The 20,146-nt window shown below is 50.5% G+C and overlaps 1 long non-coding RNA gene across 1 annotated transcript; it reads left to right on the top strand.

Moving 5' to 3' along the window:
* Positions 1-238: 238 nt before the first annotated feature.
* On the top strand, positions 239-11,047 carry LOC140601756 (uncharacterized). The gene is made up of 3 exons (XR_012004823.1): positions 239-2,166; positions 2,721-2,816; positions 6,273-11,047. It is a non-coding gene; the product is annotated as an uncharacterized lncRNA (long non-coding RNA).
* The last annotated feature ends 9,099 nt before the right edge of the window (positions 11,048-20,146 follow it).

The raw sequence follows: 20,146 nt of genomic DNA, 5'->3' as shown, positions 1-20,146 counted from the left end.
ACCCCGCCAGGTGGACTCCGGCCCCGCCGTCCCCGGGACGGGACCTGCCCCATCCGGCCCCGCCCCCCCCGCCCGGGCGCAGACCCACGGAGGGGCAGGTGCGCGCGTGCTGAGGGTCACCTGGCAGGTGGTGGGCGCCAGGCCCGGTCAGCTGTGCCCCGACCCCGGTGTGCCCCGACCCCGACCCGTGGCAGGCGGCCACGCGAGGCCGCGCGCGGCGTTAAGCCGGAGACTTGTCTCAGGGCCTCGGGGAAGGACGTGGAGGGGCTGCAAGCCAGCGAACCCCTCCGCTGCCCCTACCCACGGGTCGCCAGTGAAGCCGTCTCCGAGGGCGGCTGCCATTGCCTCGCTTTGAGGGCACAATGAATACATAAAAAACCCCAAACCCTGGGAAATCTGCTGTCCCTTACAGCGTGAACCCTCTGGTGCAGGGGGGCACCTCTTTGGGGAGCGGGCACCCGCCGCTGGCCCCAGGGAGGGGAGAAGGAATGTGGGGGGCTTCCCTGTCTTTCATTTTACCATTCTTCCCCTTGAAGGCGAAATGCAACACTCAACGTCCCACCCTAGAGTGTGGGGTGTGACCTACCTGAGGGCCACCTGTGAGGATGTAAAGGACGGGTAAAGCTGGCCCAGGTGGGGCGGTTGGTGCAGAGGGGCTGCGGAGGAGCTCGGCGCTCTCCCCTGTCCCTGGTGCCCACTTGCTGTGTGATCTTGGGTCAATGACCTCCCTTTTCTGGGCCTCGGAAGAGGTTTGACTAGATGACCCAAGGATCTTTGCAGAGGCAAAAAGCCTGTGAGGTTTGAAAAGTTTCCCTTGCAGTGTCCCCCCCAGGCCTAGGGCATACCTTGTTCAACTTTATTTTTACGTAGTCCTTGAGCAGCTACTGGGTGGGTGCCAGGCACCACTGGACTAGGGACAAGAGAAAGGGAGTTATCTCCACCCTATGGAGGATGAGATTAAGAACCCATCACAGGGATCCCTGGGTGGCGCAGTGGTTTAGCGCCTGCCTTTGGCCCAGGGCGTGATCCTGGAGACCCGGGATCGAATCCCACGTCGGGCTCCTGGTGCATGGAGCCTGCTTCTCCCTCTGCCTGTGTCTCTGCCTCTCTCTCTCTGTGACTATCATAAATGAATAAAAATTAAGAAAAAGAGAACCCATCAGAGAATGTTACAGCCCAGACACTAAATGGGACAAGCTCTAGAATCATGGTGAACACAAGGATTTGTCCCCCCCTCTCTGTGAAGAAACATTTTGTCCCAATGACAGAGTTTTTCCCACATTCCAGAAGTCTCCCCTGTCCAGCACTACGGCCAAACAGGGATCAGTGCCCACACCCCCAGTTCTCCTTGGCATATCAATCAGCCAGTCACTGCGAGACGAACACTGTCCCGGCTCTGCAGCCTCCTCCAGGCAGTGGGGATGGGATGTCTCCACACATGGGATCCTGGTAGCAGCCTGGCATGGGGGGGGGGGGGGGAGGACAGTCAGCCCCCATCTTGCCAGCAGCTTACTGCCATGTGAGTGTGACCTGGCCGCCTCCCTGACTCTCTGGGCTTCTCTTTCTCCAACCATTAAGGGAAAGTTTAGGGCCAGATCTAGGATCCCGTTTCAGCTCAGTTGTGTGATTATATTTTAATTTAGAGGTATTAACTGAAATTAGAAGCAATGTCTTGATGGAGGAAGCCAGATAGTCTGTCCCTCTGTTGTACCTACGTGCTGCTCACACCCAGGTCACCCATATATGCTGCCTCTCCTGCTAGCCCACACTGAACATGCAAACTCCTGCCCACATGCCGTACTTTCCTCTGGGGAGGCCACGTCTTGCCCCGATGATCCATCTGACCCAGTTAGAGAAACAGAAGCAAGAGAAGGAGGCAGTGCTGCTTCCTTGAGTACTGGCCCAGCTGGCTACAGGGAAGCTCTTGGACAGAGGCCCTTGGCCTTGGGTCTGGGAGTTAGCAGGGCCTGAGTCATTAAACCCAGCTCCTAACCTGGATTTGAGAAGATAAATCGGTGATGACTAAACCTGGCCTTATTCATATGCATGGCACTAATGTCTTTCTGCATGTTTTCGGTAGACTCTGTTGTCTCTGGTACTATTTCTTTCCTTGGAGAGAAGCAACAGATCCTTGTAAACTACGTGGTGGCTCCACCTAACGCGGAGGTGAGATTTTTGTGTTTGGTGCAGAAAAGGTAATGGCAGCAAACAAATACGTCAAAAGCCACATTGGATGTGCCAGTAAGAGCTGTACCCTTAGTCATCCCACCTAAGTTCCGGGACCAACTCCCGTTTTTTTTTAGCTACCCTCACCACCAAGCTCATTCTGGAGCCCTGGGCTTCCCTTCCCCTCACTGGGTCTCAGCTCTTTGTGTAAAGCGCTCTCTGGCTAGATCAGAATCCAGAAACATGCAAGCTCTTGCTCTCTGATCTTCTGAGAATCTCTAACTCCCCCTTTACAATGAGGCTTATGGATAAATCTGTTGTATATGTTTTTTGAACCAAAAATGAGAACACGTCTGAAGAAGGAGCTGCTCACACGAAAGGGTTTATAAAGGTATATATAAAGACAAATTTAAGGAGGCATCTTTATGGGAAATAATTAAATAACATCAAGGAGAACACTCAGCAAACATTTACATATCCATGTAGTGATTGTTGGAACGTTAGGCATTGAGGGCTTCCTGGAAAATGAGTCTGTGTTCTGTCCGCATGTGCAGGGTCATCTGCTACTGCGCCGAGTTTCTTCCCAGAAACACAGAGTTGACTATGGAGTGAGGCTCACAGCATCCAGTTCCATGAGGACTTGGGAGACGGTAAGGCCTGTCCTTACAGGGCGCCATAACTCAGGCCACCTGGGAAGCAGCCATGGGACACTCTAGTCACATGTGGATGTTGGACCAGAAATAGTGCTCTGAAGCTCCATCACTCACCAGCAGGCTAGCCTTGCCCTTGAATTGCTTGAGGTGTTTCAAAAATCCAATCCGCCCTCCAAGGTGGAACGTGTGCCATCTTTGCCAATATCCAAATGATGTGCCCCGGGCACAGACAGCTTCCGGGAGGCCCTCCTTGCTCTGAGCAACACAGGCATCATCAGAGAAAGGGAGCACCTCCAAATGCCTCTATTGGAAGCTAAAGACACCCATGTGGAAGTCCCAGGACGTTTGTTTTATAAAGTGTTGTATCACTGCCCCACCTTGCCCCCGCCCTGGTGTGGCTCCCTGGGAAGTTGCTGGCACAAAGGCCATCTGGCCGGAAGTGGGCTAGCCCTCCCCGCCCCCAGAGCCCAACAGCGCCCCCTATGGCAAGTCGGTGGCCACACGGTACATTGCGGAGAAAAGGTGGCTCCTGTCCAGATGTTAGAAGCAGGAGTTCATCTGACTGGCAAATTGAGGTCAGCAATGCTTTGCCCCTCACAGTCTGCCTTCTGAGCAGCCTGAAGACAGAGTCCCGGGATGCGTGTGCTGAGCCCGCATTCCCATAGGCCCCCTCCCACCCATGTGGGCTGACAGCAGGACACAAGTTTTCAGATCTGACCATTTCACTCGTTTATTTAAAACTCTTCACTGGTGGCCTTTGGCCCAGAAGGGAAAGTCTGAATGCCTCAGCCTGGCACGCAGGACCTTCGGAGGTTTGCTCACTTTCCCAGTCTCCTCTCCTGCGCTGGGCTGTGCTCCAGCTGTCCTCAACTGCTTGGTTCTGTGGACTCTGCCCGCCTGTCATCACAGCATGCATCACACAGTATGGGCACCTTGGGTCTTGTCCCCTCCCCCTTCCTACTCCCTTTGAAGTCAGGACCACAATTTACTTATCTCCATACGTCCAGGTTCTAGTACCTGGCATGCGGAAGTCACTCAACATTGTTAGGTTGGAATGAGGGCTGCCCTGAGAAATCTGTGACTTGTGGTTACACGACAGATTAGCTCATTAGAATTTCTCCCTATGTGCCGTCAAAAATTGGAGGAAGAGAAGATTCTGAATATTCTTCCTTCGGGCATTCATTCATTCATTCATTATGTGTTGTTGTTGTTTTTAAAGATTTTATTTATTCATGAGAGACACAGACACAGACAGAGGGAGAAGCAGGCTCCATGCAGGAAGCCTGATGCGGGACTCGATCCTGGAACTCCAGGATCATGCCCTGGACGGAAGGCAGATGCTAAACCACTGAGCCACCCAGGGATCCCCAGCCACCCAGGGATCCCCTCAATATGTGTTTTTCTGGAGTGTCTCCTACATGCAGTTGATGTGCTGGGTGAGGGAGGATCCACGAGCTGCAGCTCTGGGCTGGGTTCTTGGTCACCTTGGCACACTTGCTAAGGGCCTGGCCTTACCCACTGCCTTTTTTGATTTTTTCCTAGGCTTCAGGTGACTGCCTCTGACCGCACATGTTGTAGAACCTGTGCTGGGTTTTGCCACTGGCCTACTTCTTGCTGGAGTTCCACCATAGAGGGGCCCCACCTCTGGGAAGCCCCAGAGCCCACAGAGTTCTTCCTCTCATGCCAGGAAATAGCATGTGGAGGGGCCTTAAAAGCATGTACTCTGCCTGGCGTTGGTGTGAGCTCCACATTCCGGCCAAGTCAGACTCAGGACTGAAGGGCCAACAGTATCGTGCTGGGCTGAGCCATTGGGTCCGTAGGCATAAAGCAATGGGTGTCTGGGCTTATCAGGAGAACCTATAGGAGCATCTCAAGGGGTTTCATGTTCTCTCCTTTCAAACAATCTGTGAAACCTTATTCTAGGCCAGGCCCCCTCTAGCTGCCAAAGAGGAGATGGGTCAAGGAGGTCTCTGTCCTCAAGGAGCATGCAGTCAGAGAGGGAGGCCAGCTCCCAGGCTTGCGCTATGTATGTCTGGCCACCAGGACAGTGACCACACAGGGTACTACCAGGGGGGCCCAAGGACAAAGGCATAGGAAGGCTCTGGGTAATAGAAACAGAAACATGGGCTTGGAAAGGCTCACCCAGGGCTGGGCTGAGCTGGGGAGGGGCCGAGGGCACCCATGATAAGGGCTCGTAGAGAGGTAACCATCCATGTAGCTGGCTTCACTCGGGTAGAGAGAGAACTGAGGGCTACATGAAGGGACTCACTCTGGGGGCAGCCTCTGACCCCCAGGGGCCCTCTCCTTTGTTGTGTAGACAGATCAGCACTGACCTCCATCTGCATTTCCCATCAGCCCAATCAGATCCTTGCTGACAACAGGACCCAGGGATCTCGAAGGGCGAAGGGCGGGCAGAGGGGCTAGCCACCATAGGCAGGTATTAAACACTCCCCTGTGACGGGCCATGCCCTGTAGCAGGGCCCCAGCCCGCAGTTCAGCAGGGTGCATTCAACATGGGAACTAGTTACAGAAATAACAGAATATCTAACAGCTGCACAAAGCTCCTCCCACCCATAGGGCTCGACATAAAAGGGAGGAAGGGCCCCCAGCAGAGCTGTGGCCACCTGGGGGCTGTTCAGAGACACAGTGACCAGAGGGGCCTGGAACCACCGAGAGAAAGCAGCCAATGCCAGGGACGCTGCTCAAAGCAGAGAGACAGGAAGAGAAGGACCCAGCTTCTCCCTTCCTCCATTCTCTTACTAGGGCCTCCTAGTTGGCAAGAGAGCTGGCAAGCGATTTTTGGAGCTCAGCCCCCCATCTCCATCCACCCAAGAAACAGAGCCTGGCCCTGATGGGATCGGGGGACGGGTGTGAGACCAAGCAGGCTAATGACAGGCATAGTTCCTTTTCCAAAGGGTATCTTCCTTTGGAAGGATAAATAAAATCTTCCTGCCTACTTGAAGGATGCTTCCTAAGAAGAGTTCCAGTAAGCCCAGTATCACGCTTCCTATTGGCTTCAGCGACGGGAAAGTAATCCTGTCACATACCAAGAAGTCTCAAGGAAGGGAGGCTCCAGCTTCATTCATTGAGAAATTTAGGAACAACACCAAAGACCCAAGTCCTGTTTGGTTTCTCACTTCCATGCTCAGAGTGAGGACCCAGCTCCCTTCATGGTTCTCGACAGCTGCCCTGGTTCCAGGCATCAGACACAGATAAAGCAAAGGCTCGTGGAAAGAGGGAAAGGGCATCGCTTCCTCCATCTCTCTTCTGCCAAGAAACAACTCTCCCCAGTATACTTCCCTTCCTGTCTTGTTGGGTGGAATGGTCATCATATCCTCTTACCTTCTCAATCTCTAGGAGGGAGGGAGGGTGGGATCTCCCTGGTTGACTTAAACTGATTTCTATTCACCCACTAGCACTAGAAATGCGTCTCTTATCTGCTGCCTCTTGCAGGGCACACCCGAAAATGCTGTCTGGGTTGGAGCCACCTGAAGGACCTGGGTCTGGAGGAAGCCAGAAGTCCCAGGAAGAGCCCAGCTGGGAGCTGAGCTGGGAAGAGTCAGAACCAGCTGGACAAGAAAAAAGAGAAGCGACACAGATTGTATTTTTTTACAAAGGCAGCGGCTCCAATGTGTCAGCCCCCTCTTCAAGAGTGAAGTGGAATCTGGGCTGCCTTGCGGCTTGTTTAAACCTACAGAATGTGGCAAAGGCAGGGCAGCTGGAAGCTTCCACCTCGCGAGCTGGGATGCTAGCCTTTGGAGCCCTGGGTCACCTTGAAAGGTGGGAAGCTGTCTGGAGGCCACCACGCTGGGGGAACCCCAGGCCAGGTGAAGGGCCCACGTATAGGTGCTCTGCTCACAGCCAAGCTGAGCTCCCAGTGAGCGGATAGCCGATGCCAACACATACAATCCAGCCCCAAGCCAGGGAGTCACTCGGCCGCCACCTCTTCCCCACTGAGGACCCAGACATCGTAGAGCAAAGACAAACCTGGCCCTACCGTCCATGACCCACCAAATCTGCACATGTAATAGATGGTTGTGTTACCCCCAGCAAAGTTTGGGGGTAAAGCCCCCATAGCCATATAAAACTGAAACAGACAGCTATAATATTCTTACAAAAAAATTCTGAGTGGGGTGCCTGGGTGGTTCCATTGGTTAAGTGTCTGACTCTTGGTTTTGGCTCAGGTAATGATCTCAGGGGTCATGGGATCGAGCCCCGTGTCAGGCTCTGGGCTCAGCAAGGAATCTACTTGAGATTCTCTCTCTCCCTCTGCCCTTCCCTCAACTGATCCACTCTCCGCCCTGCCCTCCATCTAAAATAAATAAATCTTTTTAAAAAAATATTTGGAGCTGGGTGGGCCTGCATACCCTGGTGAGCAGCTCTCTCTGGAAGGACCCAGCTGGAGGTCTAGCACAGGAGGCACAGAGTGCGCCCTGGTGACAGTGCACGCATGAGAATCCCAGCCCTCTCTGGCAAGTCAGTTCATTACCTTGAATCTCAGTCTTTTCATCTCTAAATGGGGAAAATAATAGAAGTCGTGTCTTGGGGTTGCCACGGAGATTAAATGAGATGATTTATGCACAACACCTATCTACTGAGTTTGACACCTGAAATGGAAAACTTTTTAACACCCTCCTCCTTGATACAACAAAGTTGTTTTCTGCTAATAATGTCTGTAAAAACCAGCAGCAATTATTACTTTCTTTATTTGTTCTCTAGGTTTAAAACAACAAAAAAATCGTTTTAAAAAAATCGTTTTAAAAGAAGAAACTTCAATTCTACAGGTATTATTCAAATGAAATTAAATGTTTCACGTATGAACTAAAATCTGTACCCACAGGACACAAGTATCACATCGTGCAGTTGGCACCTCCACCGCTTACACTTTCCACAAGGAAAATACAAGTAGAATGATAGAATTGAAATAATTCAAGCTCTGTTCCTTTGCATTCACAACGTTGTGACATTGTTATTTCAAATCTGTCAGGGGAGCTGGAGACATGAATTGTTCCGGAGCTGAGCTCAAAGGCAGGGATGTTCACTGTCAAAAGCAGCAAAGTCCTGGGCGATCGGGGACCGGCTGGTTAGCCTCCAGGAGGATTGCAAACCACGAGAAACTGAACAAACACAATGCAGTCACGTCTGTGTGCATCAGGGGCCAACTATAGAACAGAGAATTTTCCAAATGAACCTAGGTGCAGAATAGGACGTTTACGATCGGGCAAGCAATGAAAATGTGAACGTATTCTTAAAACTCAATTGTAACCGTGGTGATTGTTTAGAACAAAGGAGTTTTTTCAAGGAGGAGTATTTCATCTGTGACTTCGGATAGAATTGATGGGCCCAGGGACAACGACAAACAAGGCAGCTTTTGGTCCATTTTATTATTATTTTCAAATTGCCTACAGACATTGCAGGTCCCTACTGCCTGTACCGGGGAGGAGGGGGAGCGGGCAGGTGCTCGGTTGTCCATCCCGTCTGAAACCACAGCTCCCGGTGAGCAGACACTTTAGTTCACATTACAGCTGCCCCTGGGCTCTTGGGGAAAGTCTTTCCTGCGTCTGTGAGTGGGGGCATCTAGCTGTTATTTGGTAGGGTGGTTGGACGTAGGAATCTGTGAGGTTGTTGGTTACTGAATTATTCCATAGATCATAAGGTGCCTGCCTGGCTCTGGCCCTGACATTTGAGAGGGGCTCAACCACCAGCAGTTGAGAACTCTCATATCTGCTTCCATGTCTACCCCAGCCAGTTCCCGTCCCAGAATGCCTTACTCTTAGATCTTTCCTGATTGCAATTTGCCTCATCTCAAATCAGTGCAACCCCAGGAACTACATTCCTGCAGGTCTGTTTACCTCTGCCCTTCTCCCGGGTCCCTTGGCCGTATCCGGTCTTGTCTGGTCTTTGCTGCTTTGACAAGGCGGGGTATTAGCATTCAGGTGCATTTGCTGGCCTGTCACCCCACGGAATCGCATGTTTCCTGGACGATGAGGCCATGTTTTCCCTTTGCTGCCTCCCTTTAGAAACCAAACACCCACAGTCCCTGATAAGGTCCTCGCTTCTGATGTTTGAGGTCACATTCCATACAGACTCTTGGTGCTGATTTTAGGGTAGATATGTGGTCCCAGATGACGTGTCAGGTGGATGTAAATCCTGGTTTGCCTGGGACAGTCAGCTCTGGTTTATGCTGTTGTTCCCACATAATGAGTGATTGTGTTCCCTTCTCTCGTGTCCTGGTTTGGCTGAGAAGTCTCATTGTCCCCTCCCTCTAGGTGATCCTCGCCTTGTCTCCCTAGTCTTCTCATGACCTCATGGGCACTCACCTCCTCCTTCACTGTCTCTCTCCAGAATGCACCTGCCATTTCTGGGATTCTGGGAATTCGACTGCCAATGACCTTTCAGACGGGTCTGAGCCAGCGGCCTGGGCACTGTTACTGCTTTAAGCCAAAAGCAGTGCTTGGAGATTGAAAGCAAGATGAGAGCAGGAGGAGGGGAGAGCCATGGGCAGATTCCCTCTGCCTGGGACGCTCACTAATGAACCTGTTTGGGCTGCGGGTGTGACCGTGGCTCTCTCGTACAGCCAGGAGTAAAATCAGTATCACACTTACTAAGCACAATCCCATAGTAAGAATGAGAAGCCTTAAACATGTTGCACCTTTCATCTAGCAAACCCACTTGTAGGGCTTTATCTAGCCACAGATATACTCTAAAAAGCAGGTGACATTTTAGTCACAAAGGTATTCATGAAAAATGTCATTTATAATTTTAAAAATTGGAAACACTTCAATTATCCAACATGAGGGGCACCTGGGTGGCTCAGTGGTTGAGCATCTGCGTTCGGCCCAGGTCATGATCCCGGGGTCCTGGGATCGAGTCCCACATCGGGCTCCCCGCAGGGAGCCTGCTTCTCCCTCTGCCTGTGTCTCTGCCTCTCCTTCTGTGTCTCTCATGATTAAATAAATAAAATCTTAAAAAATATATATCCAACATTAGTGGAAGGGTGATAAAATTATGCTGTGGCTATAGATAAAACAGTTCTCAGTCTTTATGAATGTTTTTAATGACTTGGAGAAATGTGCTATGTGATAAAGTGAGAACAGCTCCATAAAACTGTGTATCTGGTATGAATTATTTTTCATTTTTCATTGTGGCACAAAATGTAGCTCCTAAAGCCTACTATTGTAACCATTGTTAAGTGCGCAATCCAGCGGCATTAAGTACATTCACAAGGTTGTGTGACCATCACTATTCTCCATTTCCAGAACTTTTTCGCCATCTACCATTCACCAAAACAATCACTGTATATAAATACATATGAATAGATGGAATTTTTATTCTTTTTTTATGCTATTCTATATTATCTTTTTTTTTTTTTTTTAAGAAAGAGGAAGTGTGTGCAAGGAGGGGAGGAGGAGAGACAGAGACTCCCAAGCAGGCTCCATGCCCAGGGAGAACCCCACTCGAGGCTTAATCTCACCGCCCGGAATTCACGCCCTGAGCCAGAATCAAGAGTCAGACGCTTCACCGACTGAGCCACCCAGGCGCCCCTATATTATCAAACTTTTAATTAACAGGCTAATTACTTTGTTGATTTAAAACATATTTCAAATGCTTTCTAATGGGAGCAATGCCATCTTCATCTTCAAAATAGCATGTGAGCGCTGCCTACAGTACTCTGGAACCATTTTTGCCACAGTGAAATTTATCAAGAGAGTAAAGAATTGTGAGTTTAGATTTCCTTCGTCATGTTTGGGACATGTGCACATATGTTAGCATGGTTGCCTGTTTAACTTGTGTTTTCCCCACCAGACTGAGCCCAGAGAGGGGGCTTGGGGTCTGTCTCATTGCCAGGTTCCAGTGTGGTACGCAGGGTAGGGTTTTAGTGGATGCCCCTTAAAAGAAGGATACTGGAAATTTTATGTCCATTTTAGGCATGGAAGTAAGGGGGTATTTTTCCTTTTTAAATCAGAAGTCCTCTACTGTGTGACCCTCTTATAGTTCAGTGGATCCATTCAGTGTACAAATATTCATTGAGCGCTTTGTGTAGCACGGCCCATTCTCAACACCTGGACACTATAAATTTAGGCTCATGTCTTGAATTTCCAGCTGAATTCGATCACTTAAAAGATCATAGAGATGTTCGCCGTTTTGTTTTCTCTTTTCTGATGATGCTGAGGATTTCTGAGTTATCTCATGCCAATTTGTACCAGAGAGACAGCTATTTCCTCTATCTCCACCCTCTCCAGAGCACCTGTGCCTTCCATACAGCCTTGGAAGAAATCTACCCTCGGGCTCAAGCGATTGATACCTGACCCAAACCTGCCGGGCCAGATTCCCTCTGCCCAGAGTGTTGACACGAGTGCTGGTGCAACGGAGCTAGAAGGCCTGGAGTCTGATCAGCCAGGATCAACTGTGCACAGGCTGCTGAGGAAACTGCAGGAGTCTCTGTGCACAGAGCAACAACCCTGTGGGGGGAAGGCAGGGCAAAGGGAACTCAGGAGGGAGACAGGGTTGTCTCGGGCTAGCAGGGGGCCACTGCCAGCCCTGTGGGGCAGAGCTGCCTCCCTCAGATCTCATGTGATTTCCCGGACTCCTTAGAATAAATTTCCCTTTGCTTCATCAAGGTCGATTTGGCTTCTTGAAAGTGACCATGTCCTAGGGATAAACAGGAACATTTTCTTGGAAGATCATGATTTGATTTATAACCATCTCTCCATAGTTACATTTCTAGGACCAAAAATGCAGGCGAAGTGCAAAGTAAGAGACTGCCTGTAATTCGTTTGTGTCCCCACCACGTGAGGTCTACACAAGAATTCATTCTGGGCAGAACTGATCCAGCACCATGATGTAGCTGGTGGATTTCTCCCCGGAGGATGATGTCATTGTCCCCGGGTCTAGATTTCCTGACCACATCTTGACTTACAGACTTTCTCACGTGCTCCTATGATATGGGCCTTCCTGAGTGGCTCCCGGGGTCTATAATGATACGCTCTTTGCACTCCCTCCTGCCAATGACACTCACTTTCTACGTCTGTACCATCCATTGTGTGATGATGGCTGTGTTGGCTATTTCTGCTGTCCAGTATGGCGAGCTGCTAGCCACGTGCGGCTCTTGAAATGTGGCTGGAGTGACTGTGAAATCAAATTTATTTATTTATTTAAAGTTTTTATTTATTTATTCATGAGAGACACACAGAGAGAGGCAGAGAGACAGGCAGAGGGAGAAGCAGGCTCCCTGCAGGGAGCCCGATGTGAGAATTGATCCCGGGACCCCGGGATCATGCCCTCAGCCAAAGGCAGATGCTCAAGCACTGAGCCCCCCAGGCATCCCAAGAAATCAAATTTATAATTATATTTCATTTTAATTAGTTTAGACTTTTAAATAGCCATGCCTGGCTGGTGGATAGCACGTTGGACCCTGAAGCTTAGGCGAAAGCTATAAATGTTGATTTCAGACATACAAATAGCAAAATACCCAATGGCATTTGCATTTTGAAGACCACCTGAACCTACTGGGCCCATGCTGCCCTTTCAACCTGGCCCTCCAGGAACTGTGTTCTCAGGATGAGACTCTGGCCCAGGACCGGATATTCCTTGGAAAGTCTGTTGACTCAGCGCTTTAGAAGCAAGTGGGAACGGCTCCCTGAGCCACAGGCTGGGCATCCTCAGCCCTGACCTCCCTTTGGAAGAAAGCACCCCTGTAACTCTCTCCTGAGGTGTCATACATGCCGGAGTCTGAGAGCCACCCCATGACATAATTTTAACTTTAAAACCACTTTTTTCATGCTGCTGGACAAAGGCAAGTCTTCCTGCTTATAAAACCAAACCCCTTATTACACTAAATGGACTCTCATCTAACCATTACTTTTGTGAAGCACACACTGGCCTGGATGAAGGATCCGGAAGGATGCTGAGTTGCAGATTTGAAGCACAGGGGAAGTGTTCGCATCACTGTCACACCCTTGTGAAGTCACACGTGGACAACTCCCAGTGACATCACTGAACGCAGCTCACAGAGCGGCCTTGTGGCCTGAAGACTGCAGAGGGGGGAATTACAGTGCTCTGACCTGTACCCTGCCTCACTTTTCCGGCCTATAAAATGGGAGGGAGGGACCACTGACCAATGAGCCCTAGGGTCTTTACAATGCTGACTTTGTCCAGGTCTGAAGCGAAGCAGAAGGAGGGGAAAGACCTGCCCCGCAAAGTGAGTGGCCCATCTGGGCAGGAGCTCCAGCCTCCCGTGCACAAACAGAGCTGTACTTTTGGTACTTGGCAAACACCAGCATCATGATCCACCTTCACAGAGAAGTAAACCAGTCGGTAAAGCTTAGATTATGTCCACCAAACGCCAGGGACCTTAGCTGGAGAAGAGCTTAGGTTTTGAGGCAGACAAGCTTGGGTTCAGCTCCCAGGCTTGCCATAGAATAGTTGTGTGACCTTGGACGAGTCACGAATTCTGTGTGCCTCTGCTTCCTCGTGTATAAAATGAGGATAACAATATCCATTGTATAGGCTTATCGCTTCTTGGTGCCCTTTGTTCTGCCTTTAATTCATATATAATAACTGATAATATTTAGCATTAGTCAGAGTTGATATTTTGGTGCTGAGACCACACCAGTTGTTTACGTATTGAAGTAATCCTGCAGTCCTGAGCCTTCTGGCCCCTCAGCCCCAATCATGGGACCCTCTTCCCCCCCCCACCCCCCCATGATTCAGCAAAGAAAGAGCTGCTGCCTAACCCCCTACCCCATCTGATTGGTCTGTGTCTGCATAAAAACCGTTGTTAATTAAAAAAAAATTAATAGGTTTTGTTTTTCAGAACAGTTTTAGGTTTACAGAAAAATCCAGCATAAAACACAGAGTTCTCATATACCTGCACCTCTGCCCACCCACATTCCTTATTATTATTCCCTGTTATTAACATCTGGCATTCATGCGGTCTGTTTGTCACAACTGATGACCCAATATTGAGATATCAGTACATTATCATTAACTAAAAGTCCGTTGTCTACATTAGGGCTCACTTTTTGTGTTGTATGGTTGTTAACTATTTGTAATGCCATCCCGAGTATTAACAGTGGGCCAAGCTTTGTGAACAGCTCTGTGCCGGATGCTCACTCTTGTAGGTGTTTCCCAAACACCTTCAGTGAATGTTTTATCTTAATCAAAAAGAGAATATAAAAATTGTGTTTGTTTGAGAAGTCTGCTGGCCTAAAATGAAATGTCCTTAGTTGATTATTAGGATTAACCAGTGGGAGCTTTCAAGATACACCAATGCCCAGACTCCCACCTCCACCATGAGAGCAGGAAATTTTGAGGGGAGTGGTACCCATGCATGACCTGTAAAGCCCTGAGGTGGTCCTACCGTGCTGCCAGGGACAAGTCCACAGCTCCACAGCCCTGCTCTTCAGATGGAGGCCTATGGTCTCACCGTAACACTGGGGGTCTGGTAGAAATATAGACTCTCAGGTCCCTCCCCAGCCTTTCTGAATCAGAATCTGTGTTTTAAGAAGACCCAGGTGATCTGTGGGCGCATAGGTGTTTTGGGAAGCAAAGATCTAGAGCAGGATCCTGAGTGAATATGATGTGTGATGTCATGTGAACCCTTCCATGGGTCAGGGCCTCCCCTGGGAACCCACCCAAATAATGGGCAGTGGGCCTCTGCAATAGGTCTTCATATTTGAACCAGAATTAAGAATCATCCAGGATCTACAGGAAAGAAATCACCCATGCTGTGATGTCATCTCTGTAGGCCACGACATGGATACCTGTGCAGGGGGGGAGGAGGGGATTTTCTTTGTACACTTTATATTTCTGAATTTAAAAAAAAAATTATGAGAAACCTGTCTTTTGTTTGTTTATTTTTGGTTCTTCTTTTTGAGTTCACCTTGTGTTGGTTGGGGAGAGGCACCATTTGGAGGCGGCAGTGGATCTACACATTTGGGTGATTACTAATTTTTGCCATCAAGAAACCAACAATGAGACCCCGGAAATCTGGCTACACTCTTCCTGTTTACTTATCACTTGACCTGTACCTAGCGCCTTCCAGTTCACAGAGAGCTTTCATGCTCTTGGTCTTCTTTAACTCTTGCCACGGCCCCGTTAACAATGAGGAGGTGAAAGCCGGGAAAAACCTGCGCTCCTAGTCAAACAGCAGGGTGTGAATCCAGGTCTTCTGTTCTAAGATAACTGCCAACAAATATGCTTCTCCAGATCTATAGCTGAAGAACAAGCACACGGTTGATACCCAGTAAATAGCTATAGGCTGAACAAACAAATTAAGGGTAGGGAGAGGTACTCTCTGGTTCCCCAATCCTGAGTTCTGGAAAGTTCTTGTGATGGCATCAGCAGAAATGACCAGGCACCAAGGCATCTTTTGCCCCCAGTGAGACCCTAGCTTTATCCACCCCTGTGAATGAATGTGGGCCAACTTTCAGATCTGACTGGAGTCTGCTAGGGTGAGCTGTAAAGGGACCTCACTGTACTGCCTGCCCCACTCAGCTTCCCTAGAGGCCACGGGTGAGGGTGGGCCCAGTGGGCTAAGGGGTCGCAAGGTTCAAGATGATGGTGCCAAGGCAAGGCTGCCCAAGGCTCCCCCAGGCAGTAGGCTTATGGCTCAGCAGCCCCAGCCATCTTGCATGAAAGCACCCACAGTGTGGGTCTGTCTGCTAGAGAGAGATACGGGGCAAGGGACACTCTTAGGGGGCTGGAGGTCCCGTGTGAGCAGGTGGGGTAAGAGCTACTGAGAAGGCACTTGTTATTCTGCACCTGCCTATACCTCTAGGAGGTTAGGACCATCGCTGTTCTAGGGCCATTATAGTCTAATTTTTTTTAACTGATGTGTAACATTGCAAACATTTGAGCTGACTCAATTTTGGGGGCGATTTTGGGCAACAGGGTACCCTTCACAGGAGTGTTTCTAGTAAAATACACCTTACATTCCAAATAACTAACTTCCAAATAAAATCTTAGAACACAGCTCCCTCTTCTAAATTCTAGAAGGCAGGGTTGGTGGAGGAGATGCTACAAAGGAGGGAAAAGCAGCAGATGGGCTGCCCACGCTGCAAAGAACACCATCCATCCTCTGAAAATGGTGACGTGGACCCCACTTCCACCAACCTGTGTGAATGACATGTCTCCTTAGCACTGATCGCTTGGCCACTCCTGTCCTTGGGCTCACACTCTCACTCTGAAGGTCTGTGCATGTCTAATTGGAAGGAAGCCTCTTCGTGGGGAAGACAGGGTCCCCCACTGTGGCCTTGGTGCCCGGCTAACTATCCCCTCACCATGTGATGAAGAAATGAGTCCTGCGTGGCTGGGGGCACTGGGGGCGGCCTGGGACAGATGCCATGCTTCTGCTCCACAACTGCTGCCATCTAGCAGGGGAGGTCAGCTCTGCAGAGAGCATTGCAGCCCAGGGTGGAAAGGGACAAGGACAGAGACGCAAGGACAGAGGGCTTTGGCTCCAGCAGCAAGTGTGGAGAAAAGATTTACTAAGAGGAGCACCTGGGCCGGGTTGGGTACAAAAGTCCCTCCACTGCAACAACCATAAACATCGCACCTTATCAGGTGCCGTGACATCACCACTGACCTGGCAACAGAACTTGTGGCTGCAGAAAACCCTGGTGACTAGTGGGCAATGCCCAGCGGCTTGGGGATGTCAGGTGGGCAGACTTTCTGCTGAGGGGACACAGCCATCGCTGGGAGGCTTTGAATCAGCTGATGCCTGACCCCAAAGACAGTATCTGAGACCCTTCGGTGATGCACCAAGCCTTCCTTCTATTCTGCCGCTGATGAGAATGAGGCCGCCTGAGCAACTGCAGGGGCGTGTGTGTGCAGGGGCCAGGAACCAGACCTGGTGCCACGGTGACTGTTCCAGTTGGACAGTTCAAAACATTTGTTTTTGGTAACATACACATAACATTTACCATCTTCAAGTTGCAATTCAGCTGCATTCAGGACATTTGCAGTGTTGTGTTACCAGCACTGCTATTCTCCTTCCAGAACCTTCTTGTCTCCCCAAGAGGAAACCTCACAACCACTAGGTAGCCTGGCAGTTTTAATGAGGAGAATGACCTGTGACAACAAGGGATGGGGGTGTCCCCAGAGCCCCTCCCAGCCACCTGCGGCCACCGCTCCGGCTCCCCAGCCAGTGGAGGCAAACTGGCTAAGGCCCCATGAGGGGTGTCTCGTGAGGGCACCAAGTTTCCATGGTCTGCCCCCAGGCAGAAGTCCCACAGGCAGGATGGTTAAATACATGGCGGGGGAGGTTTGCAGAGGCTGGAATCCTGCACAGTGACTGAAAGGATGGCTTCAAAGAATGCTTCATGACCAGGGAAAAAAGTTTAATATAGTGTTTAAACACAGAAAGTCAGATACAAATGAATGCCACTTGGGCCCAATTTTGTTGAAAAGGTGGGGGTGGAGAAGAAGATTACATTGGAAGGAAAAGCATAGAATATAAATTGTTTTGGAGGGGGCTCCGGGCCTGCCTGCAGCCCGCCACCCAGCCTCACTTGTCCCCAAGGACCAGGCACCCACCCAGGCCGGAGAGCTCAGGAAATGTTACGGTCATTATCACCCCCAGATGGAGGGATTCCAGATTATCTGAATTTTTCTCTTCATATTTATCTGTATTTTCCAAATTTTCTATTACAATCAAGTTTTAACTTTTACGATCGTAAGTACTAAATGTGAGGGGTTGTTTTTCTTTTTTTTAGATTTTATTTATTTATTCATGAGAAACACAGAGAGAGGGGCAGAGGGAGAAGCAAGCTCCCTGTGGGGAGCCCGATGAGGGAATCGATCCCAGGACCCCAGGGTCATAACCTGAGCCGAAGGCAGACGCTCAACCACTGAGCCACCCAGGTGCCCCTAAATGTGAGTTTTTTCAGAAGTAATCTTCCTGCCCAACGTGGGGCTCAGACTCACCACTGGGAGAACAAGAGTGGGATGCTCTAAACACTGAGCCCACCAGGGGCCGATATTTAAGGATGAAACACTGTTGCTTTTGGAGCTGAGCACTTCCAAGCCAGACCAAGGATGAGCCCATCTCCCTTCTCACTCCCTCACTCCCTTCATCTGAGAGGAGAGGCCTGGCCCTTGGGCTGGGCTGGGCTTTGCTGTCTCAGGGTCATATTTGTAATCTGGTTTGAATGAGATACTTCACATGGGATCCCAGGAGCCACATACAGGTGTGTATGTACACAAAAACACACACACATGTGCACACATGAGCACCATCCTTGCTCTTCATGATTGTCCAGAAACTTCTAGAAGGACACATTGTGGTAAAGAAGTCTGATTCCCTGGACACCTGGGGAATCAGACTGGAAGGATTGGTTACATGATATCAGCGTGGGAGTTCAGGAGGCCAGTCTAGGCACAAGGGCTTTGCAAATATTTATTTAATTCTGCTACTATTTAATAAGAAAGGCCTTCACAGAGTGCAGATGGCCCAGAGAATGGGCGGGGAGGACCCTGGGGGGTGGACTTGGGTGGGGTTGGCCAGGGCCAGGTCTTTGATTTTGCACCCCAGAAGCTCCCCACTAGTCAAGGCTCAAGGGTCTGGTTCAGGTCAACCCATGCTGGAAGGGGGTGGGAGTGGGCAGACCCACCAGGGAGCAGAGGAACAGAGGCAGCTGTGGGTACGCTGGGTGCTGGGCGGGTGGCTCTCCTCGGCGGGGGGCATCTCTCTGTCAGAAGCTGCCTGGGGATCCCACAGGCAAACATGGGGGTCAGCATGATAACTGTATTCACTTTTTTCCTCTGAGGGGCAGGTTGTCTGGAGCCCAGCTCCTTCTGTCACTGGATAGGCCACCCTGGGCAAGGTTGGGTGCACAAGGACACACCCTCCAAGCCTTGACCTTCTTGTGCCCACTGTCTAGTGAGGGGGACCGCAGGGTGGTGGCCCAGGATACCAGCCTAGGAAGCCTGGTGGCCCCGGGCCACCCTGAGGCTCCAGCACCCCTGCCTAATGTTGTTTCAAGGCAGTGTTTTGTGGCCTGCACTCCAGCCTCAGCATTGGGGGGCACTCTTCGGGTGCCTCTGGCAATGCTGACCCCGGACCCCCCTCTGGCAAGGAGGAAGTACTCATCCCTCTCCTCACGGGCCTCCCTACTCTTGCTGTCAGACCCTTGTCCCCGACCCACCTGGCCCCTCCACCTCCTCAAGGCACCTTAGAGCCTCAAAGCTGCCCTGCCCCTGCCAGCTCCCGTGGGGACCCTGACCAAAGGCTCTGGGCGCAGGTTGGCTTTGCTCCGTGTGGTGGAGGACAGGACAGGCCACCCAGCCTGCTTGCGGCTGGGCCAGAGCAAGGGCAAGTCCAGGACGACGTCTGAGTATCAAGCTGACCAAGACCTTGATGTGTCGGGGGAAGAGTCTCTTGTGATAAATTAAGACTCAACAGTTAAGCCTAAAAGAACTAAGAGGAGCCCACAGGTAAAGAAGAGAGAGAAGGTAGGGCAGGTATTCTAGAACTTGTTCAAACCTTAAATGTTGTGTGACGATTCTTATTTTTCAGAGATAATCTGATAGGAAACTGTGTTTGGCTTTCTCAGATTTGCCACCCCTGAGAGAAGTCTGAGCGTTCAGGCTGTGGGACTGGACCCAAGTGTCCACCCCTCACCCAGGGGCATTGGCCTTAGCTTGCAGCTCGAACACGGCCGGGGCAGAAGGGATCCTGGGACGTAGGGATACATCTTAATTGCCCTGGCCCATTAAGCTCACTGAGCTCATTGAGTCCAACACTCCAATTTAGGGAGGAGGGTCTGAGTCTCAGGAGCTGCAAGAGGCAAAAGCAGCATCCATCTCAGATGAGAGGCAGCGGGTGCTCACAGGGGGCTGCAGCGAGGGCTCTTGTGACCACTGGTGGGTGTGCCAATGACCTGGGTGAGGTACACCAGGGCCTCAAGAGTCTGAGCCAGGATGTTGGCAAAGCCAACAAGGAAAAAGAATTGGGTGGCACTGATGTGAGTCATTCAGTTCCACGATGGTAGAATGTAGGCAACGACCCAGCAAGAAGAGGAGGGGAGAGAGGACATTAATGAGCACCTACTATATGCCAGACCCTGTGCCGTGGGCTTTTGTGTTCATCAACTCATTTAATCCTGGCAACACGTCCTCTTACTGATGAGGAGACTGAGGTGTGCAGAGGTTGGGACTTGCCCAAGATTAACCATAAGTGAGCACAAAACCAGAATTCAAATCCAGGCTTGTCCAACTTCAAGAGTGATGGTGGAGGAGAGTGAAGTATGGTGAGCCATCCCAGTGTCTCCAGCCCAAGGGAAGGAGTTTTGCTGCTGGTGCTGAGAGGTCACTGAATGAGGAAG

This window comes from Canis lupus, chromosome 12, assembly GCF_048164855.1.
Source record: "Canis lupus baileyi chromosome 12, mCanLup2.hap1, whole genome shotgun sequence".
Classification (NCBI taxonomy): domain Eukaryota; kingdom Metazoa; phylum Chordata; class Mammalia; order Carnivora; family Canidae; genus Canis; species Canis lupus.
Note: the sequence above shows the minus strand (reverse complement) of the source record. Positions and strands in the feature narration are given on the sequence as shown.